At 37.8% G+C, this 27,457-nt stretch overlaps 1 protein-coding gene across 5 annotated transcripts in view; it reads right to left on the reverse strand.

Moving 5' to 3' along the window:
* The window catches only part of Nck1 (NCK adaptor protein 1), an 83,933-nt gene extending 56,830 nt beyond the window's left edge, over positions 1–27,103 (reverse strand). For 2 of the 5 annotated variants that reach the window (XM_058574912.1, XM_058574911.1), the window contains exons 1-2: positions 26,967–27,094; positions 896–1,036 (exon numbers count right to left, since the gene is read on the reverse strand). The gene's annotated coding sequence lies outside the window, so the exon portion shown is untranslated. Of the gene's footprint in view, positions 1–895; positions 1,037–26,637; positions 26,774–26,966 lie in introns of those variants that run through there. The other 3 variants (XM_046431389.2, XM_046431390.2, XM_046431391.2) reach the window with 3 other exon arrangements.
* Positions 27,104–27,457: the final 354 nt, after the last annotated feature.

Raw genomic sequence — 27,457 nt, forward strand, 5'->3', positions numbered from 1 at the left:
AAGTCATAAAATGAAGCACAGGGATGAATAAAAGTATAAGAGAACAGAAACATTACAATTTGAACTCTTGCTCTGCCACTTATTATCTGTGTGACATTGAGCAATTATTTAACCTTTCTGTACTACTTCTATAATACCTACCTACAAGGCTGCTATAGGAATAAAACAAAATAGTATATAAAATACTTGTATAGCGCCTGCTACAGTTATCCTCCACTGCATTATCTTTCTATCTAAGGCTAAAAATCGCACCACCAATTTTACAGAAATAAAAATTCAGACAGTTGTATTTGGATACTGTTTGATTTTATTAAATTATGCTTCCATTTTTAAAAAATATTTATCTTTTAGTTGTAGTTGAACACAAGAATTTGTGTTACATCTGTTCCAGGTAGTAAATAATCTAAAGTTACCAATTATATGGTACTAGAAAAGCAAGTTTCAATTATGAATTTACTACAAGTTGATACCTAAGGCGAAGGGAAAGATAACTTTTAGATGATTCTTTTCACAAATTTTTTTCAACTCCCTTTTCTCCTCCCTTCCTTCATTTTTCAAAAATATTTATTTTTCAGTTGTAGTTGGCCACAATGCCTTCATTTTATTTATTTATTTTTATGAGGTGCTGAGGATCAAACCCAGGACCGCACATGTGCAAGGCGAGCACTCCACTATTGAGCCACAACCCCAGCCCCCTTCCTTCATTTTTAAATTATTCTTTCCTCACTTACCTGTCTTTTTACTTTATCCTTTACTCCTAACTACTTATTCTTATTTTTTTCCCCCATTTCATGTTAAGACAGAAAAGAACATGATTATTCAAGCTATAGGACAGTTCAAATTCTGCCCAGGTAACTCATCAATGATCCCAAAATAGAAAGATGAACATACTAACAGTGGCACACATCTGTAATCCCAAGCTTGGCAGGAGGATCACAAGTTCCAGCCCAGCCTCAGCAATTTAGCAAATCCCTGTGGCAAAATAAAAAATAAAAAGGGCTGGTGGTAAAGTACTCCTGGGCTAAATCTCCAGTACCTAAAAAAAAAAAAAAAAAAAAAAGATGAGAATGCAAATGAATGTTAATGGCTCTCTTGTTTATCAGAGACAAAGTCATAGAACATCTATAGGCTGGCAATGGAATCTTTCAGTATACTATCCACCGCCAAGTTTTACTACTGAAAAAAAAGAATGAAAGGAAGGAAGGAGTAAGGGGCTTTAAGAATGTTAGTAACATTTTTTAAAAATATTTATTTTTTAGTTGTAGTTGAACACAAGAATTTACAGGAGCTGGGGTTGTGGCTCAGTGGTAGAGCACTTGCCTAGCATGTGTGAAGCATGGGGTTCAATTCTCATCACCACATATAAATAAATGAACAAAATAAAGGTCCATCGACGTCTTAAAAATATATATATTAAAAAAAAGAATTTATGGGCTGGGGTTGTGGCTCAGTGGTAGAGCGCTCGCCTAGCATGCATGCATGAGGCACTCGGTTCGATCCTCAGCACTACATAAAAACAAAATAATGTTCCACCTAAAACTAAAGATACGGGCTGGGGATGTGGCTCAAGAGGTAGCGAGCTCGCCTGGCATGCTTGCGGCCCAGGTTCGATCCTCAGCACCACATACAAACAAAGATGTTGTGTCCGCCGAAAATTAAAAAATAAATAAAAAAAATAAATAAATAAAATAAAACTAAAGATACATAAATATTTTTCTTTAAAAATTTACAATTTACTCTGAAACTATTTTAAAGGACAATGCATTTCTAAGAGACATCTGCATTATAAATGATTCTAAAACAAAATTATGTGTTGTGATTACGAAGCGTAAACAGATGCACTACCATTGTACTGCTAGAATTTTGTACACTTTCAGATCAGAAAATTCCAATTAATAATATTTCCAAGTAAATCAATAAATATTATCTCAATAGAAGCTTTTTATTTATTTTTACTTACTGGAACATTCTACAAAGAATTCTGTAGCCCTGTCCTCCTTATCCACAGGGTGGTTTGTTCCAAGACTCCCAGTGGATGCCAGAAACATGAAGAATAGCAAACCCTACATCTTTTCTTATACATACATAAAGTTTAACTTATAAATAAGGCACAGTAAGAGATTAACAATAGTGATAAACCAATTACAACATTATACTGAAAAGTTACAAAAATGTGGTCTTTTTCAAAATATCTTTTTTTAAAACTTTTGTTTATTTTTATGTGGTTGCTGAGGATTGAACCCAGCGCCTCACACGTGCAAGGCAAGCACTTTACCACTGAGCCATAACCCCAGCCCCAAAATATCTTATTGTCCTGTACTTACTTTTCTTATGATGTCAGATGACATCATCCTACACAAAGAGATAAAGTAAAATCAATGACATAGGTATTCTGATATAGCATTGGGCTACTACTGACCTGACATACATCAGAAGGAAGACCATGAAGCCAGGGTAATGTCTGTTGATCACAGGCAACTTGATATGTGGGAAAGGCAAAGCCATGGATAGTAAAAACATGGATGGGGGTAGGAAGGTACTACTGTGTCTCTCTTTTTTAAAGAGTGGCTACAACAAACCCAAAAATCTTTTCTTCCTCTGCAAACTCTTTAACCTTGAAGCCTAACTATATTGTCTCACTGTGTTGCACTACAAAAATGTTTATTGGACACACAGTGCACAGAGTATGTATGCTAAGTACTTTTACTAGAATATTATTAATCTCCACAGCAACATATAAAATAACTATTCATATTCCACTTTATAAGTGAAAACTGTACTATTTAACATTCTCACCATACTATACTTTTTTATAGACAGAACAACACCCAAGGCACCCTGTAACCTCAAACTACTTCATGAAAGATTAACATTTCAGAACCTTTACAGGCATATCACAAGGAATAGCCAAGTCAAGTGTCTCTCTTTCTTGAAACAATATGCTTGCTTTTATTAAGCCTACATTAAATTGATTTTCTTACCTTTCCACTTACTCCTGGTTTCAATTTTTGATTACTCTTTTCCCTCCTCCTGAGTTATTTCCTCTTCTCAATACATATCCTCTGTCTCAAAAGCTTGCCCATGTTTAAGGCTTTCTCATATTACCTTTGACTGGTTGACTCTCAAATCTGTAATTCTGATTGTGTTCTCTCATCCAAGTCATCGTTCAACATTTCTACTTGTATGCTATCTTATCACCTCAAACTAAACAAGCATCAGTTGCAGCTCATCATTATTCTCATTTCCAAATTCTAGTTCTTCTAATTTTTATCAATCTGTAAATTACAAATTACTATTTTCTCACCCAGACTCCCTTTAAAGTCAACACATCAGTCAACACATCATTCCTTTGAAATGTCTCTCACCCATCCTTTTCTGTTCCATTGAAACTGTCACCACTGAAATCCAACCTTTAAGCAATTCACCTAACTTACCCTGAGAGCCCTTGATTGTAATTCTCTCTCTCCAATCTCTCTACTTCAGTGTGTTCTACATAAAATTCACTCATTCCTACACCATAATCACTGAATTACCAGTGCATGCTAAGCACTGGCTGGGTGCTGCCAGGAATCAACCGTGAGCAAGACAGACATCCTTTTCTACCAAAGGACATATTTAAGAAAATTAATTTTTTCAAATAAAATAATGATAGATTGTGATATATGCCATGAGAGAAACACCTTAATATTATAAAGGACAGAGAAAAGAAAGGCTACTTTAGTTAGGGCTATTAGTTAAAGACAGAATTTAAGCTGACATTTTAGGGTTGGAAGAGAAAACAATCATGAACATATTTAGAGTGTTCCAGGCAAAAGAAACTGCAAAGCACACGTATTCTAGGAGGAAAAAGCTTTTTATGTTATGGAAAATGACCTAGTTGAATGTGGCTAGAAAATATTAAGGGAGAAAGGTGGTATAATGTAAGAAGGATAAAACAAAGGCAGAGGCCAATTTTATTCTACATGTATTAAGAAGTCACTAGAGGGTTTTAAGCAAGAAAATTACAATTCAATATACACTGAGACAGAGACTATTGGTGCTCATTAATGCCTGTGCTCTTTTCTTTATTATAATACTATTATATTACTTTTCCCAGTCCTCCTGCAGTTAAGTAGGATCATGTGACTAGCTATGACCAGTACAATGTAGGTGAATGACATATGCCACTTCCAGCCTGGACCCTAAAGTCTTCCTTCATACACACTTACCCTCTGAAACAAATCTCAAAATTATATAATTATGGTGGTAAAATAAAGAGAAAGAGAAGCCTTAGTCCCTAGGCAACTGCAAGGAGCTAAGGTGTCCCCAAGACACACAATGGACTAAGATGTTTAAAAGTAATATCAAACTTACAATGTGTTAAGCCATTAAGCTCTGTTTCTTATTAGAGTTGTTAGCATTCCATATATCATATTTAATACATCTTAAAAACATTTCTCTAGCTGTTGTGTTCAGAAGGGGATAAGAGTGGGAAAGGAAAAAAATAAGGCTCAAGAATAAAAACAAACTTTAAAATGGGCAAAAGACTTAAACATTTCTCCACATATATACAAATGACCAATAAGTATATGAAATGATGGTTATCATCACGAGTTATTTGGAAAATATAAATCAAACCTACAAAGAAATATTACCTCACACTTATTTATTTATTTCGATGGTTACAGGGCTGGGGGGGGGGGGGACAGAACAACAAGAGCTGATAAGGATGTGGTAAAATCTGAACTTTTTTTTTTTTTTTAATGTACTGAGGATTGAACCCAGAGTTGCTTTGCCACTGAGCTAAATCCCCAGTGATTTTTTTGTTTTGTTTTGTTTTGTTTGTTTGTTTGTAGACAGGGTCTCACTGAGTTGCTCAGTATCTTGCTCAATTGCTGATATTGGCCTCCAATTTCCAATTCTCCTGCCACAGCCTCCCAAGTCGCTGGGATTATAGGCATGCACCATCATATCCAGTGAAATTAGAAATTTTGTGCACTGTTGATGGTAATGTAAATTGTACAGCAGCTGTGGAAAATGGTATCACAATTTCCTCAAATAATTTAAAAAAGAATTACTATATGATCTAGCAAATCTACTTCTGGTATATATCCGAAAGAACTAAAAGCAGGGACTTATTAGGAATAGATATTTAGATATTTGTACACCCACATTCATAGCAACATTATACATAAAAGCTCAAATGTGGAAGCAATCCAAGTGTCCATTGATGGATGAATGGATAAATAAAATGCCATCTATACATACAATGGAATTTTATTTTGAGATTTAAAGAGGGAAGAAACTTTGATACATGCTACAATGGATCAATCTAGAGGACATTAGCTGAGATAAGCCAGTCACAAAAAGACAAATACTATATGATTATGCTTATATGAGGTGCTTAGAGTAAGTAAAATCACAGAAAAATAAAGCAGAATAGTAAGTGGCTGCAAGGGCTAAAAGAGAGAAACAACTATTTAATGGGTACAAAGTTCCCCCATTTTGCAAGATGCAAAAGTTTTGGTGACTGATTACCCAACATGTGAATGTGATTAGCAGGGCTAAACTATACATTTAAAAAGGGTTAACATGGTAAATTTTGTGCTATATGTAGTTTACCACAATTTTCTAAAAAAATCAGTTAAGAGGCCAACAATCCAAATGATGATGGCAGCTTAAACTTGAATGGTATGTTGATGCAGATAGAGAAGAAATCAAGATGCATTTGGAGGCATAAAAAAAAAATTACTGCTGGACTGAAAAATCAAGGGCTACAGTAAGGAAAATAAAGGTATCACGTACAACATCTTGCTTTTAGCAAATGAGCGGATGGAAACACCATTTAATGAAATGGGAAAGAATAAGGAATGAACAAATATGTCCAGGTGGGGTTAAGGAGAAGACTCAAGTACAGTTTAAGAATGAGGAAATCAAATTTGTTTTGGCTATTTTAAGTTCAGGATGCCCAGGGAGATATCCAAATGGCAACATCAAGGAAACAACTCGATATATGTGACAAATTTTATTTTCTAAGGATGGTTTCCATCTTCACTGCCATACTAAAAGTTCTTCCTACTATGTGATGTAGACCCCCACCTCTCAATGGGGAGAAAGTCACCATCCCTTTCCTTGGCTGTGGCAACAAAAGGTATTAGAGCTTCTGCTTATTCTTGAAGCTCAGTTACCATGCTATAATGAAGCCCAAGCAGACCTGGTAGAGATCTAACACATAACCAAGGAACTCCCAGGCAACTGTTAACACCAACCTAATAACAATGAAAGCCATCTTGAAAGTGAATCACTACTGCTAGCAACAGAGCTAATCCAAATGATATAACACGGAACTGAGAAAATCCATCTCCATCTAAGCCCTACCCAATCTGCAGACCCATAAGTTAAAAAAAAAAAAAAAAAAATTACAGTTGTTTCAACCACTCAGTTGGGGCCGAGGATGTAACTCAATGGCAGAGCACTTGCCTAGCATGGAAGAGACTCTGGTTCATTCCCAGCACCATAACAACAACAAAATCTCAGTTATAAAGTGGCTTTTAAACAGAAGTAAGATAACTGATATATGACTCTGAGCTCAGTGCAGATACCTAGAGACATAAATCTGATAATTGGTTACTCATCAATACTATTTTAAAAATCATTAGAATGAACAATATTGTTGAGAGCCACAGCCGAAGGGACCCCAGCAAACTTCCAGCTGCCGGCTGATGATTGGCTCACAGCGGCCCTAGCAACATCTAGCTGATTGGCTCCTCTGCGGTGATGCTCATTGGGCTGTTTCCCTGCCCTTTCAGACCACGGAGCTGCTCATTGGGGGACTTTTTTGGCTCCGCCCACGTGACCCAGCCAATCGGCCTCAAGAGCAGGAGGATTGTGGGAGGTGGAGAGAGGCTTGTGTTGGAAAGAGAGCCTTGTGGGAAGCCGGTGGTGGCAGTTGGGGCTCTGAGGGTTTTTCCTGAGAGGCTGTTTTCTTTGGTGTGTGTGGTTCTAAAAATAAAGTTAGTTTCTTTTGACAAGTGGCTCCTGATTGTGCCCAGCCAGACTGCGGCATTTGGTGGCTCGCACGCGGAGCGACTGAGGGTAAGTGATAAGGTAAACTGCTCGCCCCTGAAGGCAGGGCGAGAGGATGGGTAGCCATTTTAAGATTCTTTTGTTATTTTGTTTCACTTTTGTTTTAAGTTGCCTGTCCCTAGAGATGTGTAAGATGGAAGAAAAACCGCTCACATCTGAGGAACAGATAGGGAGAAAGGACGGATGGACATTTCAGGAGGCTATTATAATGATTTTGTGTTGTTCCAATTTTGTTTCACTCTGTTTCAGTTTTGTTAGGCATTATCTTGTTGGGTTGTATTATAGTAGAAATACGGGATCAGAAATTAGTAAAAAACAAACTGAAAGAGTGTTAAGTAGATTGTTAGAGGAAGGAGGCATCTCAGTAAAATCAAGAACAGTCAGGGCATACGTTGATACAATACAAAAATGTAGCCCATGGCTTTTTAAGGAGGAGTTGTTAAATATATCACAATGGAACCATCATGGTGAAGATTTAAAAAGAATAGAAAAGAAAAGCCCAGGGACTCTGCCAGTTGGCACATTGCCATTATGGACGTTGGTATCTTGTTTGCTTAGTCCAAAACCTTCAGTTCAGACAAAGGAAGAGGAAGGAGAAGACATATTGATTCAAGTAAAAGAGAAGGTCTCTCAAGTTAGTCAGAAAGTGGAAAAAATTCAAGTAAAAGAGAAGGTCTCTCGAACTAGTCAGACAGAGGAAAAAATTCAAGTAAAAGAGAAGGCCTCTCAAGCTAGTCAGACAGAGAAAGAAAGTGTAAAGCAGAAAAAGCCATCAGGGGGAAAGTTACAACAGGAGACTGCTACTAACACCTTTCTATCACGAGAGGGTGTAAGTGTCCAACCAACAGCACCACCTCTACAGGAGACTGCTACTAATACCTTTCTATCACCAGAGGACGTAAGTGTCCAACTAACAAGGCCACCTCCATATGCTGGGAGGCCCCCAACCCCCGCAGTTGATAGTTGGGATCCTGAGACAAGATCTCAAATATTAACATGCCCTGTATTTGAGGCAGGAGGGCAGCGAGTTTACCATGTTTTAAATTTCAAAACAGTGAAGCAGCTAAAAGAGGCTGTAACAACCTATGGTCCTCAAGCACCCTTCACTGTAAGCATGGTCGAATCCATTAACAACTTGAACATGACGCCAGCAGATTGGGCTAATATGTGTAAAGCTGTGCTAAATGGAGGACAATACCTGTTATGGAAGGTTGCCAATGAGGAATTTTGCAAGGAGACGGCTAGGCGAAATGCAGCAGCTGGTTATCCTCAGAGAAATCTAAATATGTTGTTAGGAAAGGGACCTTATAAGGATCAGCAGCAACAAATTGCATATGATCCTGGTGTATACGCACAAATTGCTGTAGATGCAATTAAGGCATGGAAGACTTTACAAGGACATGGAGGTTTACAAGGTCAATTATCTAAGGTAATACAAGGAGCTAATGAACCTTATGCTGAATTTGTAGATAGGCTTATTCAAATAGCTACCAGAGTTTTTGGGAATACAGAACAAGCAATGCCATTACTAAAACAACTGGCTTATGAGCAAGCGAATCGTTGGTGCAGAGATATCATTAGACCATGGAAACATGAAGATTTAAACACATATATTAAATTATGTAGAGACATTAATGAACAAGAGCAAGACGTGGCAGCTGCAGTAAAACAGGCTTTAGATGCCAGGCCAAGAACATGCTACAATTGTGAACAAACAAGACATTTTAAAAGGAATTGCCCCATAGGAGGAGAGTTTAACAAAACTAGGTATCAAAGGAGTAGAATACCAGGTATTTGCCCACGATGCCGTAGAGGGAGACATTGGGCTAATGAATGCCGTTCTCAAACCACCATAGAGGGTACTCCATTATCAAAAAACGAACAAGGACCAGGTGTTTATCCACGATATCGTGGAGAAAGGCATCGGGCTCTACTGCCAAAAAATGGACAGGGGGGCCCAATGCTCCGGGGACCAAAACCACAAATATACGGAGCACTGGAGGAACCCAGCAACCCCATCAGGGTAGTGCCCAGGACACATTGTCCATCAGATCCCTCATCAGACAAACCAGAGGGAGCAGAGGGTTGGACATCTGCGCCTCCGCCAGAGCAGTACTAACTCCAGAAATGGGAGTTCAAATCATTCCCACAGGGGTAAAAGGACCTCTTCCCAAAGGAACAGTAGGCTTATTATTGGGACGCAGCTCTTCTACTCTAAAAGGACTTATGATTAAGTCCTGGGGTAATTGATCCCGATTATGAAGGTGAAATAAAAATTATAGCCAGTTCTCCAAAGGGTATATCAGTAACTTCACCAGGAGATAGAATAGCACAGTTACTAATAATACCCAGCCTACATGATAAATTTTCCAGTCGTGCTGTAGAAAGAGGTTCCAAGGGATTAGGCTCCACAGGTGTAGATTGGGCTATGCTTTCTTTAAATTTAGATTCTCGCCCTATGCTAAAACTAAATATTCAAGGACATGAATTTAATAGGCTACTGGATACAGGCGCAGACCTTAGCATCATCTCTCGTCAAGAATGGCCAAAACATTGGCCATTACAACAAGCCACTCAAATGCTTCGAGGCCTAGGAGTGGCGACTAATCCCCATAGAAGTGCAATGGTATTAGATTGGAAGGATCCTGAAGGATGTGAAGGAACTATACAGCCATATGTATTGGATCATCTTCCCGTAAATTTATGGGGACGAGATGTCCTAGATCGATTAGGTTTGACATTAACAAATAACATCAAACAAAATGCACCCACTATTATGACTAGACAAGGTTTTAGGAAAGGAAAAAGATTAGAAAAACAAGAACAAGGTATAGCAGCACCAATACAAATAGATCAAGGAACAGACATGGGTTGGATTTTCAGAAAGGGCCACTGAGACAATAAAAATTACTTGGAAATCAGAAAGACCAGTATGGGTTCCTCAGTGGCCCCTGACTAAAGAAAAGATACAAGCAGCCCATGACCTGGTCAAACAACAATTAGTGGAAGGACATATACAACTTTCTGATCTCCCCATAATACTCCCATTTTTGTCATCAAAAAGAAATCTGGTAAATGGAGATTACTGCAAGATTTAAGAGCCATTAATAATGAAATGGTTATTATGGGACCTGCTCAATCGGGGATTCCTCAATTGTCTGCTTTGCCAAAAACCTGGTATGTTTTAGTTATAGATATTAAAGATTGTTTTTTTTTCAATTCCAATTCATCCTGAGGATAGTCCACGTTTTGCATTTACTATCCCTGCACTGAATCATGAAGGTCCTGATCAGAGATATGAATGGAAAGTACTCCCTCAAGGGATGGCTAACAGCCCAACTATGCATCAAATTTATGTTAACAAAGTAATCCAGCCACTTAGAAATCAAAATCCTGAACTACAAATATTTCACTATATGGATGATGTATTATTAGCACACAAAGATAAAAACACACTGCTAGAATGTTATGCCACACTTACAAACTTATTAAAAAATTATAATCTAGAGATAGCAATAGATAAAGTACAATTAAATTTTCCAATTAATTATTTAGGAGTTCTATTATCCTCAACCATGGTCCATCCACCAAAAATTCAAATACGACTAGATCAACTCAAATCACTTAATGACTTTCAAAAGTTATTAGGAGACATAAATTGGATAAGGCCTTATCTAGGTATACCAACAGGAGAGTTGGGACCTTTATTTGATATCCTAAAAGGTCCATCAGATCCAAATTCACCCCGAATGTTAACGCATGAAGCAAGAAAGGCATTAAAAATCATTGAAACATATATGGAAAATATGCATTTGGATAGAATTGATATAAGTTTGCCTTTATTATTTATTGTACTACCAACAAAAATATTCCTACAGGAGTATTTTGGCAAGAAGGTCCATTATTATGGATACATTTATCTTATTCTCCTAACACTATTCTTACTAGGTATCCTGAGGCTGTAGGACAATTAATACTCAAAGGAATAAAAGCAGCAAAGGGAGTGTTTGGAATTTCTCCCAATAAAATTATTACTCCATATACTATGAATCAAATTGATGAGTTAGCTAATGAGTTAAATACTTGGGCAATAATCATGTGCAAATCTAATGTTTCATTTGATAACCACTTACCATCTAATCCTTTATTGTCTTTTTGGTCTTCGCATCCTGTAATTTTTCCAAAAATGACAAGAAAAACACCTATCATGAATGCTCCAAATATATTCACTGATGGATCAAATAATGGTACAGCAGCAATAGTTACACCTGATCAAACTTTTACATTTTTAGTACCCAAACAATCAGCTCAAAAGGTAGAGCTTAATGCAGTATTACAAGCTTTTGTGATGTTTAAAGATTCTGTATTTAATTTATTTTCCGATAGTCAGTATATAGTTAACGCTATAGTATCCCTTGAAGATGCTGGTAGGATTTCCCCTTCCTCTACTGTCTTCTCTTTGCTTTCCACTATACAAAGTCTAATCTGGGACAGAAAAGATCCATTCTTTATAGGATATATCAGGGCACATACAGGATTGCCTGGAGCCCTTAGTTTGGGCAATGATTTAGCAGATAAAACTACACATGACATACATATTTTCTCTACACTAGAAGAAGCTATAAATTTTCATAAAAAGTTCCATGTCAATGCTAATACTTTACAAAAGCGTTTTAAAATAACTAAGGAACAAGCTAGACAAATAATAAAACAATGTCAAAATTGTGTGACCTTTTTACCACAAGTTAATCTTGGAGTCAATCCTAGAGGATTGATACCTAACCATATTTGGCAGATGGACGTCACACACTTGCCAGAATTTGGAAAATTAAAATATTTGCATGTTACAGTTGATACTTCTTCTGGATTTTTGATGGGCTCCCTTCATGCCGGAGAAAAAACTAAAGATGTTATAGCTCATTGCTTACAAAATTTTGCCACTGTGGGTGTTCCAAAACAGTTAAAAACAGATAATGCCCCTGGTTATACTTCTACCTCTTTTAAACAATTTTGCTCAACATTTGGCATTACTCATATAACAGGAATCCCATACAATCCACAGGGACAAGGCATAGTTGAAAGAGCTCATCAAACTATTAAAATGTACTTATTAAAGCAAAAAGAAGGAATTGGGAAGGGGTATATATTCCCCAAAGATAAACTTAAAATAACCCTTTTTACTCTAAACTTTTTAAATTTGGATTCATCAGGACTTAGTGCTGCGGAAAGGCATATGTGTCCAAAAAATGTGCATAAGCCCAAGGTACTTTGGAAGGATATTCTAACAGGACAATGGAAAGGTCCTGACCCAGTAATTGTCTGGAGTCGGGGGTCTGTTTGTGTGTTTCCACAGGGAGAACAGCAGCCAATTTGGATTCCAGAGAGATTAACCAAGGTCCTGATCCAGTGATTGTCTGGAGTCGGGGGTCTGTTTATGTGTTTCCACAGGGAGAACAGCAGCCGATTTGGATCACAGAGAAACTAACCAAAGTGAATTCTACAGACCAAAAAGATGATGATTTGGCTCAAATCCATAACAACTGATATCCAAAACTCCAGTTTGGCTATTCTTACATCTGTGACAGAACCAGGATGCTTTTTTCAATATCTATTTTATTATTGCCCTTTGCCATATCATGAAGTTTTATTTTGTTTTTTGAGCTCATACAGACCTAGGTTAATGTTTTGCTGATCAGTTCTATTTTTTTGACTACAGAGTTTTTAAACATTGCAATGGAGATTTCACCTGTAAAAAGTTATAAGGCCTTTACTATTATGTAATGTTTTGTATGTATTATATTATGTGTGCACACTTGTGTTTTGTGTTATATGTTTGAATGTACGTATGTCCATATATCACATATGATGAGCGCTCATGATAAAATGAATCCAAATATTTTTTTCACGTGATTTATATGGTTTAATTTAAATTGGGTAAACAACTGTTGAGGATTGTTTTGATATGTGAACAAAAAAGGAGGTTAACAGATCTGTTTGTTTACTTTCACCTTTCCTTTTCATTATATTTAATAATTCTCTTAAAGACAATGTAAATTGTTAAGAAAATTGTTTTCTTTTAGTGCCTTCTGTAATGTTACATAATTTTTTCTTTAGCCATTATTGCCAGAATTCCTATCTTCATCCCAGTGCTGGTGAAGTCAAAGATAAAACCAATCTACAGCTTCTGCAATAGCCATCACTGAACTGCTTGCAGAATTTGCCTGGACACATTGTGAACTCACCTGTATGCATTGTGAACTATCTGTTGGTGCAGCGACTTGTGGTAGTGTTGGGGTATTTTTACTGATGATGTCATCGGTGGTACAATTTTTCCAAAAGGAGCCATCAATTGGCTTGGTGTATCTTCCTCCCTTCTGCTTGTCATGATCGTCCAGCTAAAATTTGGGGGCCAACAGAGGTGAGACAAAGAACCTCACCCCCCGCTGGTACAAAGACCTCTCCACAGGTGTGGCTGTAAACTGGACCGGTAGTCAGTGACGGGTAAGATCCAATTGCAATGGTACCAACCTAACGGGTAAGGACCATATGTACTATTGGACAACCTAAGGCAGGCACGGTCCCTAAGCCACATGCTTGTTGTTTAAACAGAGAGGGGGAGATGTTGAGAGCCACAGCCGAAGGGGCCCCAGCAAACTTCCAGCTGCCGGCTGATGACTGGCTCACAGCGGCCCCAGCAACATCTAGCTGATTGGCTCCTCTGTGGTGATGCTCATTGGGCTGTTTCCCTGCCCTTTCAGACCACGGAGCTGCTCATTGGGGGACTTTTTTGGCTCCGCCCACGTGACCCAGCCAATCGGCCTCAAGAGCAGGAGGATTGTGGGAGGTGGAGAGAGGCTTGTGTTGGAGAGAGAGGCTTGTGGGAAGCCGGTGGTGGCAGTTGGGGCTCTGAGGGTTTTTCCTGAGAGGCTGTTTTGTTTGGTGTGTGTGGTTCTAAAAATAAAGTTAGTTTCTTTTGACAAGTGGCTCCTGATTGTGCCCAGCCAGACTGCGGCACAATATCACCTAAGGGAGTGCATGAGAAAGAATTCCCAAATGAAGCACTAAAACCAATATAAAAAATTAAGCAAATAAGAGACATCATCAATTCAACTATCAACTGCAAATTTCTTATGTATTCTATTAATTTCATTGTCATAAAACTTTACAGAGGAGCTGTGGATGTGACTTAAGGGTAAAATGTTTGTCTAGCATGTGAGAGGCCCTTGGTTTGATCCCCAGCACAACAAAAACAAGACAACTTCATTAGAACATTCTGATATGCTCAAATCTGGGCTCTCTTTAATTTGTGATAATTTAATATTCAGGGAATTCTCCTGTCACAGTCAGGTCACTACCTAATGATACACAACTGTGCAATACACATTCTTTTCATCAGCACATGTGACATTCTCCAGGATATGCCATATGTTATGCCATTAAATAAGTTCTAGCAAATTAAAAAGAAAGAAAGAAAGAAACTATAGCTGGTATCTTCTGTAACCACAAAGGTATAAAAGCAGAAATCAACTTTAGAAGTTGTACAAACACATGAATGTTAGACAACATCCTCTTGAATAAGCAATGGGTTATCAGGAAATCAAAAGGGAAATTTAAAAGTTTCTTGAAACAAATGAAAATGAATCCCAAAACCTATGGGATTCAGAAAAAGAACAGTACTATGAGAAATTTATAGTAATAAGTACCTATATCAAAAAGTAGATTTCAAGCCAGGTGTTGAGGTGCACATCTGTAATCTCAGGTACCTGGGAAGTAAAGGAAGAAGGATCACAAGTTCAGGGCCAGGCTGGGCAACTTAGTAAGACCCTGTCTTGAAATGGAAAAAAAAAAAAATGGAAGGGGAGCTTTGGCTGAAGGTCAATGGTAGAGCACCCCTGGGTTCAATCCCCAGTGCCAAAAAACCCCACCACATTAACATTTCAAATAACTTAATGATGCAACACAAGGAACTAGAAAAGAACAAATCAAACCCAAAACTAGAAGAAAATTAGTAAGCAAAGATATAAGTAGAATTAAAGTCTAAAAACAAATTTTAATCAATGAAATTGATTATTTTTTTAAAAAAAGCCTTTAGTTGTATTAAACAAGGGGAAAACAGGAGAAGGTAGACCCAAATGAATAAAATCATAGATGAAAAACCAGACATTAAAACTGATACTACAGAAATAATACTATAAAACCTAGAAAAAAATGGAATAAATTTCTGGACACATAACCTACCAAAGTTGAACCATTAGCACATGGATAATCTGAACAGACTAGCAATAAAACTCTCCCAAAAAAGAAAAACCCAAGACCAGATGGTGCCACTACTTTTAGAGAACTATGCCAATTTTTCTCAAACTAGTCTAAAGTATTGAAAGGGCGGGAAACTTTCCAAACTTATTAATTGCCAGCATTACCCTATATCAAAACCAGATATGGACACACACACAAAAGAGGAAATTATAATCCAAAATCTCTGATGAAATGGTTTGGGGGTGGAAATGTAAGTAGTAGATCACTTGCCTAGCACATGCAAGACCCTAAGTTCAATCAGCAGTACCAAAAAAAAAAAAAGTTTTAATAGTTCTGGGAAAATCAAATATCCATATTCAGAAGAAAGAAATTAGATCCCTCTTACCATATACAATAATTAACTCAAAATGAATCAAAAGACTTAAATAAATATAAGCCACAACTTATGAACTACTAGAAAATATAGGGGAATCCTTCTAGACATCAATCTAAGCAAATATTGTGTTAGCCAAAAGCACAGGTAACAAAAGCAAAACCTGATACACAGTCTACATCAAACTAAAAAGCTTCTATGCTAGGTTCAGTGGTGCACACCTATAACCCCAGCGACTTAGGAGGCTGAGACAGGAGGATCACAAATTTGAGGGCAGCCTGGGCAACTTAGCAAGCCCCTGTCTCAAAAATAAAAAGGTCTAGAAATGTAGCTCAGTGGCAGACAGCCCCTGGGTTCAATCCTCAGTCAGTACTGTGTTAAAAAAAAAAAAACTAAAACAAAAACAAAAAATGTTCTGTACAGTAAAGGAAAACAAGTGAAATGAAAAACTACAGAATGGGAGAAATATTAGCAGACTATTTGTCTGACATTAATTTACATGATGTATAAGAATACAAGCAAAAAAAGAGAGCCTTTAACAATGGGTGAATGAACTAAACACCTGAATACATATTTCTCAAAAGAAGATTTATAAATGCTCAACAAATATATGAAAAAACACTCAACATCACTAATCACCAGGGAAATGCAAATCAAAACCTCAGGATATCTTATCCCAGTTAGAGTGACTAGTAACAAGAAGATTTTTAAAAGCCAGATGTGGTGGTACATACCTGTAAGCCAGCTACTTGGGAGGCTGAGGCAGAAGGATAGCAAATTCATGGCCAACCTGGGCAACTTAGCAAGACTGTCTCAAAATTAAAAGGGTTAGGGATGCAGCTCACTAGTAGAGTGCTTGCTTAGCATGCAAGGCCCTGGCTTCAGTCCTTAACACCTACCAAATAAATAAATGAGTTTTTAAAATAATATTAAATGCTGATGAGGATACAGAGAAAGGGGTCTCATATGTTGTTGGCAGGAATGAAAAATAAGTTCAGCCACTGTGGGAAAAAAATATGGAGTTTTCTCCATAACACTAGAAATAGAACTATCACATGATCCAGCAACCCCACTATTGGGTATATATCCAAAGCAATTGAAATCAGTATGTTGAAGAGACATCTGTACTCACACGTTTACTACAGCAACACACACACGAGCGAAGACATGGATTCAACCTAGATGTTCACTGACAGATGAAAGGATAAAATAAAGTATGGTATGTACACATAATGGAATTTTATTCAGCCATTTAAAGAAAAATGAAATTCTGTCATTTGCAGCAACATAGATGGAACTGGAAGACATTATCTTAAATGAAATAAGTCAGCACAGAAAGACAAATATCACGTTTTCACTTATATGTGGAATCTAAAAATGTTCATCTCACAGAAGTATATAATCTTAGAATAGTGGTTACCAAAGTCATAGAAGAGTATTGGGTGGGAGTAGGAGGAAGACAGAGGGTGGTTAATAGGTACAGAGGTACAGTTGGATAGGAAAAATGACTTCTACAGCTCAGTAGGATGCTATGGTTGATAATTAATTGAATACTTCAAAGTAACTATGAGGGACATTGCTCCCAACACAAAAGAAATGATATATAGTTGAGGTGATAATATGCCAATTACTCTGATTTGATCATTAAACATTGTACATAAGTATTCAAATGTCACACTGTACTCCATAAATTTATGCAATTATTATGTGTTGATTAAAATTAAAAATATATTTTTAAGAGGACTGGGGTTGTCCCTCAGCGCTAAAGTGCTCATCTAAAATGTGCGAAGCCCTGGGTTCAATCCTCAGCACCACATATAAAATAAATAAATAAAAGTATTATGTCCAACTACAACTAAGAAATAAATGAATATTTTAAAATATATATATATTTTTAAACTATATCCCAACCCTACATATTTCTTTTTTATTTTAATTTTGAGGCAGTGTCTCACTAAATTGCCTTGGCTGGCCTCAAGCAGGCAATCCTCCTGCCTCGGTTTGAGTAGCCAGGATTACAGGAGTGCACAACCATACGCAGCAAAATAAGAAAAAATTTAAATAAATTTTCCATTAAATAAGTATCTCATCTCTTTGATGATGTAGTAATATCCTACCAATTCTTACTCATAATTTTCATGACATACCCTAAATTAAATAGCCTCAGGAAATTCTAAGTTTATAAACTTCAGTTTCTTTGTAGGAAGAAAAGTAGCAGTCTAGAAACAGCTTTATTTGAAAACAGAAACTGTCTAACAAGCACAAAGTGGGCAAAACTTTTTTATATAAACAACCAGATAGTACATATTTTAAACTTTCTGTGGTGCCACACAGTCTGTCACATATTCTTCTTTAACAATCCTTTAAAACTTTTTTTTTAAGCAACAAAGTTTCAGAAGCTAAATGACAGGTGGACAATTGGTAACTAAATTGTTTAGAAAATTTCAGAAAGGTGAAACCTAAACTAAGAATGGAAAACCCAATTTATGCCCTAAAATTCTCAAAAGATTCAGGAACTGGCAGAACACAGTACTCTCCTCCCCACCACCATGGGGGGTTGGTACCAGGGATTTAATTCAGGGGCACTAGACCACTGAGTCACAACCCCAGCCTGTTTTTGTATTTTATTTAGAGACAGGGTCTCACTGAGTTACCTTAGCACCTAGCTTATGCTGAAGCTGGTTTTGAACTCGAGATCCTCCTGCCTCAGCCTCCTAAACTGCTGGAATTACATGTGTGTACCACCTCACCAGCTAAAAATGGAAGAGGGAGCCAAATATTTGAAGACTGGGTAAAAGCAGTCTGAGAAGCAGTTGAATACTTAAGTTTCTCAAATCTACCTGTTATCTACCCTACCTCACTAAGAAGTCTAATGGTTTATTCTCTGAAAAGTGTTTCCATTTCTTGTTTAAGAATCCCAGAAGTAAACCTGGCACAGTGGCACATGCCTGTAATCCCAGCAGTTTGGGAGGCTGACACAAAACAGCGAGTTCAAAGCCAGCCTCAGCAACAGCAAGACACTAAATAATAGGGAGAACCTATCTTTAAATAAAAATACAAAAAAGGGCTAAGGATATGGCTCAGTGGTTGAGTGCCCCTGAGTTTAATCCCAGGTACCCAGCTCCAAGGGGGAAAAAAAAAAAGAATCCCAGAAGAAGAGGTCATCAGATACATTTGATGTCTGTGTACCTTATCAAATATGGGGGAAAGAGAAATACACTCCCTAACTCCAAACATACCAAACACACCAACCCCCCCCCCCCCGACAGACACACACACACACGAGAGTCAATCTTCAGTCCTAAGGTAAATTTAAGTTTTCCTACATGTGCATGGCCCAAAAGGAAATACCTCTCAGACAACAGGTTTTTTCCTCCAAAAAACTGCTCATTTTAGAATATCATGCCATGAAGTTCAAAGTCAGTAAATTCCAATTAGTAGGCTTTTTAGTTACTAATCACCCAAGAGTTATTCACATCTAAAGCCTTAAACATAAGAAAGACAAAAGGAAATGGAAGAAAAAAAATTTACAAGGAACAGTCTGCAAGGAGGTAAAAAAAAAAAAAAATTGGGGGGGTGGGGGGGTGTTTGTTTATTTTCTTTAATAAGCTGTTTAAGTCATGTGTAGTAGCTCAGGCCTATAATCCCAGCAACTCAGGAGGCTGAGGCAGAAAGATCTCAAGTTTGAGGCCAGTGTGTGGGCAATTTAGTGAAACCCTGTCTCAAAATAAAAAATAAAAATGGCTGGATGTGTTGTAATCCCAGTGATTTGGGAGGGTGAGGCAGCAGGATGCAAAAGTTTGAGGCCAGCCTGGGTAATTTAACAACATTTAAAGAAGAATGAAAAATAAAAATAAAAAAGGGCTAAGGACGTAGCTCAGTGGTAGAGAGCCCCTGGGCTCTATCTCCAGTAACACCAAAAATAAATAGTCACTTATAGCCTCTGAAATCAGAGAAGATACTGTATCCATGAAAAAGCACAGGCTGTTATACTGAAAGGAATTTTTCAGAGAACAAAAAGAGAGAGAGAGAGAGAGAGAGAGAGAGAGATATCTTGGGAAATCAAAATCTTGACTGCAAAAATAAAAAATTCAGTAGAACGTTTAGAAAATAAAGGCCATCTTCCAAACAGCCAAAACTGGGAGATAAAACAGAGAAGAAAAAAGAAAATTAGAAAACTGGTCTAAGAGATGCAAATAAATGACAAATTTCAGAAAAAGAAACAAAAGCAGAATCACTGTTACAATCCTGTCTTCCTCCAAATTCTTAAGTTGCAACTTTAACCCCCACTGTGACTGTATGGGGAGACAGAGCTTTTGAGGAGAAGGTAACTAACATTAAATGAGCTCAAGGAGAAGAACCTTAAACCAGATTTTTCCCCACAGAAAAACCAAGGAGACGCTTCAACAGAAACTAATCCTGATTACACCTTGGACTTCTAGCCTCCAAAACTGTGAGAAAATAAATAACTGTCAATGAAATAATTCAAAAAAATTTTGTCAGAACTAAAGAATGTTAGAGTCTGTAAACAAGTCAAGATGGCGCCTGGCATTTTGCGAGAGGGAAGTAACGCCAGCGAGCCATTAAGTGTGGAGATTCCTTATTGATTGACTGCTGTATCTAGTTTATGTTAATTAGATAAGCTGTGTGGAATGTGTATATACCCCATAAACGGCTCCCACTCCTGCTATATCAATGTACACAAGTTGTTCATCACCCCCCCCCCCCAGTTATTTTGCTGCAGCCGGACTGCGGCAAAAGAACATAATTTCACAGATTTAGAAGAGACAACAAACATCCAAGAAAACACATTAAATATAGATGTATACCAGTTATACTCTATTTGTGTATGACGGTCAAAATGCATTCTACTGTCGTGTATAACTAGTTAGAAGAAACTTAAAAAATAGGTGTATACCAAGTCACAACCTCATGAAATTTCAGAATACAAGAAATACAAAATTCCAGAAAGGAAAAAGAAATTTATGATCAAGAATCAGAATGTCTTCAGAATTCCCAGATGGATGATGAGTTAGAAAAGAATGAAGTAATGCCTTCAGAATTCTCAAGGAAAATTATTTTCAACTCAGAATCTGTTATCCAACCAAATCAAGTAGAAATACAAAAACAACAAAGATTTCAGTGATATAAGATCTGACTCTTTCACAGGAATTTACTGCTACTGCTTGATATATTCTACCAATGAAGAGCTAAACAAAAAAAGACAAGAATAAATTTTATGTTAATTGGAAAAATTCCAGAAAGCTCCAATGTATCAACCATAAAGGGCGGTTCAAGTAGGTTCAAAAACTGCTGGATAAGGACATAAGAAGAGATCAATTCTATTCCCAAGTATACATACCCAAAAGAAATAAAGCCTCAGTGGTAGAGGGCTTGCTTGCGGATTACGCAGGAAGCCCTGAGAACAGGAGGACGGAAAGAAGTATGTCCACTAAAAAACTTGTAACAGCATTATTCACAATAGCTAAAAACCTGAAACAAACCAAATATCCATCACTGGTATATATTTTTTAATTATAGTATATTTATCCAACAGAATACTATCATCAGTGAAAAAGAACTACTGTTACACCCAACATCATGGCTGAAAGTCATAAACACCATGTTGGGCAAAAACAGCCAACCACAAGAGTGTGTGTGTATGGTTCTACTTATATTAAGTTCAAGCAAAAATAATTTATAGTGATAAAAGTCAGAAGAGTGATTATCTCTGAGAGAAAGATAAGGAATACTGATTAGGAGAGGGTAGGATGTAGAGACCAGATACACTCTATGTCTTGATCTGGACCATGGGTTATATGATTGTCTACAAATAGGAAAATTCATTGAGGTATACATTTAAATAAGTTTACATGTAATAAAAAAAATTAAATTTTTCAATTGAATACAATAGGAATATATTTTTTTTAAAAAAAGGAAAAATGTTTAAAGCCTTATACCAAAGATCTTTATTTCAGAACTAGTTAAAATAGCAAAACATACATACACACATGCATACACACACCCACACACGCGCACATGGAAATAAAATTCAATAAATTAATGTCATGCCAACCCTGGATTTTTCTGGCATAAAAGCAAAATTGTTATTTGGCGTATTCCTGTTTCTAGCAGCCAAACTTAATACCAATTAACCAAAGAGAACCATCTGGCCAAAGGGAAAAGTATGTTCACTGGCTCCAAGGCAAAAAAGAGCTTGGCTAGTCAAGGCCCTAAAAAGAAAAGGGAGAATGGCTAGAGAAACAACCTAGAAATCAGCAAAAGCTGTATCATGAGAGGCCTTATAGGGCTTTCCCTAAGGACATGGAAAGGAAATGAAAACAAACACAGAAAGCAAAAGTAACTGACTAGAAAGCTCAGCATGGTGTTTATGACCTTCAGCCATGATGTTGGGTGCAGTTCTTTTTCACTGATGATAGTATTCTGTTGGATGAATATATTGTAATTTATTTATAGGGCAGCAAGTCAAGTTATTGGGATGGGGGTGGGTTGTATAAGAAATAGTCTAAATGTTTCCATTTTTTCCCCTTATTCAATAACAGAACTGGGATGTAATTCTATGACAGAGAACTTGTCTAGCATACATAAGACCCTGAGTTTGATACCTAGCACAGCCAAAAAAAAAAACAAAAAACAAAAAACAAAACAGTAGTACCTGGAAGTGATCAAGCCTTATTATTATTTTTTTTAAATGTTTTCTCCTCACAGGATTGAGCTACACCCCCAGTCCTTTTTAAAATTTTGTATTTTGAACTATGTCTCACTACATTGTGCAGGCTGACCTGGAATTTTCCATCTTCCCATCTTGGTAGCCCATGTCACTAGGATCACAGGCTTGTGCCACTAGACCAAGCTGATCGACCATTTTCAAGGAATATTTTCCAATATCCTAGTAAACTAATGTCTTTGCATTACAGTTGAAATACTTAAAAAGTGCAGAGCATATTGATTTGGGGAATGTTTGCTGAAATCTTAGGAAGAAAAGACTGACTCTTTTTTAAAAAATGTTCTTGAAAAGCACAGTTCTTTGAAAAATTTCCATATATTCTGTTTGCTTTACTCAATTGGTCTTTCTAAATAAAAGCAGAAATCCTTCATATCATACTCAAATCCAGTTTGCCAATCCGTTAAGTATAACTTAGAAAAAATGAACAAGAGAATTGGTATTTCAACTGTTTATTTTAGGTGGTAATTTATTTAAACAAAAACAAATCATTAAGGGTTGGAGTTATGGCTCAGTAGTAGAGCACTGGCATGTGTGAGGCCCTGGGTTCAATTCCTCAGCATCACATATAAATAAATTAATTAATTAAATAAAGGTCCACTGACAACTAAAAAAATTTTTTTAATCATTATTAACAACCAAAAACTAAGTGAAAAACAGCTTGTCTCAGACCAAAAGAGGAAACATTCACTCCTAAGAGATTTTGCCCAGTAGTTTTCTATGCGGTTTTACACCATTCAACTCTTGTTACTTAGATGTAAGCAAAATACCAAGACAACTCTCACTGCCTCTATTAACAGAAACTAAAGTTAAGAGAGGGGGAAATATGAGGAAAAAATACATAAAAGCTAACTCCCCAAAATGGAACATGACTTTTAGAATGTTTTGCTCAACCAACAGGTGTACTTATGGTCCCTGACAGATGAACAAGATGACAAAAAGTAGCAAAATGTGAAGAGTGCTTTTCTAATGCTAGTACTACCTAGCTCTACCTAGCTCTACCTAGATCATTTTTAATTGTGTGATAAAACCCTCCACGTTTTCTCCAAACCTGCAATATTCCAATCCTTCTGTATTACCTTTGAGGACCCCGACTCATTCTCTTTACCAAGAAATTCAAATAAATAAACTAAATTTCAGGGCTGGGGCATAGCTCAGCTGGTAAAACACTTGCCTCACTCGCATGCACAAGGCCCTGGGTTCAATCTCCAGCACCACAAAAAAAAAAAAAAAAAGAGATTTCATCCCCTTTTTAGTGGATCACAGGACTCAACTACAGAGATGACGGTATTATTTTTGCTGATGCTCTAATGCTCTTAACACAGATAACAAGACTGTAATACAGATATAGCCAAGTGCATTGGCCCTCACCAGTAATCCCAGTGACTCAGGAGGCTAAGACAGGAGGATCACAAGTTCAAGGCTAGCCTCAGGAATGCAAAGCCCTAAGTAACTTATTGAGACCTTGTCTTAAAAATAAAAAGGGATGGGGATGTAGCTCAGCGGTAAAGACCACCAAGTTCAATCTCTAGTAACCCCCCAAAAATATATATGTATATATACACATATATAAATAATAAAGAAAAAGTTGTATGTAGATTTGAAAACATTGGTTGTAATAATTTATAATGAATTCACAATGCAAGTCATGAAGGTTCCCCTGCCCTACAACACAAAATAATGTGAAGTAAACAATACAAAACAACATTACAAAAGATGAGTAGTAGTACAGTTTTATAAATACACCAAACTTGAATAAAGAGATTAAGTTTATACTCATAGCAAGATGTATGAATTTTAGTGCAGTTATTCTATATGGATTTCAATTTCCCTATCTATAAAACAAAAAGTTGGTTTCTAACATTCCTGAAATAATGTTCTATAATGCTATCATACAAATAGACACAAAAACATGATTTAAAAAAAGGATTTTGAGTTCAAAGAAAAGCAACATCACAGGAAACACTTGGAAGGCTATACTGAAATATCAAAAATGTAACTTCAACAAAATTTTATTTCATTTGCAACCTGGGTAATTTAAGGGGAAATTTTTATTTTTAAAGAATAGGCAGTCTATGCATCAATATTCAAAGTTTCAAAAGATATGAGAAATACAAAGAGCAAATCAGAATGATTACTTTAGTTAGAATGGACAGTTCCTACAGAGAAATAGTACTGGCATTAGAAAAGTAGGTCTTGAACAGATTGTTAGAAGGCTATGAATTCTGAACTGTGCTCTGTAGATAATAGAAAGATATCACTGGTTTCTTAACAGTGAGGGATGTGTTCAAAGCATTGTTTTTTAAGATCTAGCAGCAGTCATGACATAGTTGAGAAAAGCCAGACAGAAAATCCAGTTAAAGTTGGTGCGCAATTCAGAGACAAAAATTAAAATAGGGCAAAAATTTTGTTGAAGAAAAGTATATCTTTCTTTTTAAAATTTGCAGTGCTGGGGACTAAGTCTTGTACTTGCTGTCTAGGTGTTCTACCATTAACCTACATATCCCACCCAAACATATATTATAAAGAAAATGAAGAAGAAAAAGCAAAGTGAATATTAAGTTACGTGGCTAGAGATGAAACCAAGGTGTGTGTCTGGATAACTAAAAGCATACTGTTATACAATGTCACTAAAACAATCAGCATATGGAATGTTTTGAAAGGAAAAAAGGTCTAAGTCAGTATTTGGAGATAAACTGTAACTAAGTCAACTTTGATATAGGTTAAAGTAAGGATCTTTCAGAACCAATTGCTGCCTTAATTTATCTTTAAATGCCATATTCAGCCTGTCAGTTGTCTTCCTAAAACAGCACGAAGTACTTAAGAAAAAATTTTTCAATGTTCAATTATTTCAAGAATTCTCTTCAATTTTACTTATCAACTAAATAATCATTTAATTTTCGAATGTTGCTGAAGAACACTTTGGCATGTTTCCATATTATCAAGGTAACTAAATTTATTAAGTTTTTCTCACAAGAGATCTGTTTACAAAAATAATCACATCAAATCTTCCTAAACTTTGGAAAGAAAGCTCTCAGGGCTGAGGTTGTGGCTCAGTGGCAGAGCACTAGCCTAGCATGTGTGAGGCACCGAGTTCGATTCTCAGCACCACATATAAATAAATAAGAAGGTCCATTGACAACTAAAAATAAAAAATAAAAAAGCTCTCAATTGTATTAAAAAAAAAAAAGAAAAGAAAAACAGAAAGCATAAAGTACCAAAACATGACAGTATATTTCCAGTTTTATTTACAGGAACCTGAAAATACTTAGAAAAATAAGGCAAATATTTTAAAATTTAATATGAGAAAACAGGCAGAACAGACTTTAATACTCAGCAAACTATGTTTATTGATACTAAGCTAAATTCTCCAGATCCCAACTTTCCCAAAGAAAATCAATTTCACCACAAATGAAATGAATGTAGTATTAATCAACCAATGCATTGTTGAGTTACTATCAGAATGTGAACTGAGCATTATTAACAATTACCAAAAAACTTTCTTCTTGGGTTATTTCCCCACTTACTTTGTGACCTCACTGAAAGCTGAGACTTTAGATACAATGATTTCCAGGTTTTTAAGAAATCGTTATGGTTGGTTTGTCATAAAGTTATCAAAGTAAAAATTTTTAAAAAATAAAGACCTCTTGCAACACTCCCTCTTTTTAGCCAGACATTGGGCTTCATTGCTCCCCTCCCATCATGAGGTTAGTTCTCTGAACCTCACCTCATTCTTTCCTAACTCTTAAGGATTCTTACCTAATGTAATGGGTAGAATTATTTTCAGATGATTTCAGTTCACGAGTTCGACATTAACGGAGCGCCTACCTTATGGTTCTCAGTTTTAAACAAAACCCAGCCTCCCCAGCTTCAAACGGCGAATTAACTTGTATGAAAACACATATAAGAGGGCACAAAACCAACCTATCGAAAAAAAAAAATGTTTTTTTTTAAACCGGACATGCCACAACTCATGTCAAAAGCTCAAAGCCCAAGCAACTCGCGTACAAAGCTAAAGCAGGTCCTCCCCGTGAAAGTTAACACCCAGATTTCCACCAGAACAGGGATAACGGCCGGGGGCGCGAGGGGGAGGGGCGGCGGGCGCGCCCCGCGGACGTCCACCGCGCACGGGGCACCGCTGGCTCCCCGGCTCGGGGCTGGAGGTGAGAGCGCCCTTCCTTCCCCACCGCGTCCCTACCTTCCCGGCCTCGGGTTACGCCACAGCTGGCAGCCAGACTTTTTCAGGAGGAACACCGAGGCAGCGCACCGCGCGCTCGACCTTCCAGCCTCGCAGGGGCGGCGTTCCGGGAGCAGGAGGGAGGCCGCGGGGTCGCCCCGAACCGCGGCGCAGACGCCCAGCCTCCGCCGAGCGGCCTCCCCGCCCCCTCCGGCTCCGCTCCGCGCCCGCAGACGGCGCCCCCGGGGCTAACTCTGCCGGGGAAGAGGAAGCGACGCAGCGAGAACAGGCTGTGTGGACCGACGGGGGACGGAAGAGACTGTGTGTGCTCGCCGGCAAGGCCCTCTCACCTTCCCTCTGCCGAGCCCAGCCGGCTCCAGTCACTTGAGGAGGGCACAGGGACACCGCCGCGGCCGCCGGGATGGCCGTTACGGCACGAGGCCTGCGCTCCGCCGCCGCGTAGCTCTCTGGAGAGGGGCGGGCCGCGCGGCGAGAGGGCGGGGCCGCGCAGGCAGGAAACCATTTCCCGGCCCAATCTGATACGCTCAGTACACCCTTTCCCCGTCCCCGACGCGACAGCGGTCTGCGCCGCTCCGGGATTGGGCGAGCCTACCTGTCAATCAAGTGCTGTGCTGGATGTTGAGGGAGCTGAGGCTGCGCTATGGTAAAGACAGAGGTTGAGGAGTCCTGGGCCTGGTGGTGTCTAGCGGTTTGCCTCCCCGACCCCACTGGCTCTGACCTTAATGCTCCTGCTTAGCGCTGCTGCAGAAACTCCACAGCAAAACCCGACTGCGTCCGGTCCGGAGTTCAGCCCTAACTGCCTTGGTGGTTACCTCCTGAT

This window comes from Marmota monax, unplaced genomic scaffold (assembly GCF_021218885.2).
Source record: "Marmota monax isolate L192 unplaced genomic scaffold, Marmota_monax_Labrador192_F-V1.1 WCK01_AAM20220418_F8-fsc00022, whole genome shotgun sequence".
NCBI lineage: Eukaryota > Metazoa > Chordata > Mammalia > Rodentia > Sciuridae > Marmota > Marmota monax.